The sequence below is a fragment of the Onthophagus taurus genome, unplaced genomic scaffold (genome assembly GCF_036711975.1).
Source record: "Onthophagus taurus isolate NC unplaced genomic scaffold, IU_Otau_3.0 ScKx7SY_19, whole genome shotgun sequence".
In the NCBI taxonomy this organism is placed as follows: domain Eukaryota; kingdom Metazoa; phylum Arthropoda; class Insecta; order Coleoptera; family Scarabaeidae; genus Onthophagus; species Onthophagus taurus.
The window spans coordinates 587,501-588,102 of record NW_027248944.1 but is presented as its reverse complement, the minus strand read 5'-3'; the positions used below and the strand labels follow the sequence as shown (position 1 = coordinate 588,102).

General features: G+C 53.2%; 1 non-coding gene across 1 annotated transcript; it reads right to left on the bottom strand.

The window, feature by feature from the left end:
- Positions 1 to 210: 210 nt before the first annotated feature.
- On the bottom strand, positions 211 to 365 carry LOC139432503 (5.8S ribosomal RNA). Its single transcript, XR_011642277.1, has one exon. It is a non-coding gene; the product is annotated as a 5.8S ribosomal RNA (ribosomal RNA).
- Between the last annotated feature and the right edge of the window lie 237 nt (positions 366 to 602).

The following is a 602-nucleotide window of genomic DNA, read 5'->3' as shown; positions in this document are numbered from 1 at the left end:
TTACTGGATATACTGGTGCACGTCGCTCGCCGCGAACCAATAAAGGCGTTAATTTTAATCGACGCTAAACGAACGGACGAGCTCGCCGCCCTCTGCTATGGAGGGGCGGTCGAAGCGGGCCGGACTCGTTCGCGAACGATCAGATATTTGCCACGACGCACCGCGCCGTTTTTCGGCGCGTAGCGCGCCCGGCAGTCGTGGAAATTGAAACGACCCTCAGCCAGGAGTGGTCCAGGAACAGTATCCGAAGACCGCAATGTGCGTTCGAAGTGTCGATGTTCAAGTGTCCTGCAGTTCACAATTTGACGCGCAATTAGCTGCGTTCTTCATCGACCCACGAGCCAAGTGATCCACCGTTCAGGGTAATCTTTTTTGATCACGTTACTTAAAGTAACAACGCCAGCTCGTGCGCACTCTCTGTTGCGCGGTAGCGGCGGATTTGGGCTAGTTTTACACCGTACAAGTTAACATTTACGCTTGGTAATTGCATTTATTAACACAGGCGTTATATTATCGCTCCGCCAGGCGGCTTTACGACGCAAACACCGGCGGCCAAGACGACGACGACAGTTTCCTCGAACGTCGTACGACGAAATATAGCC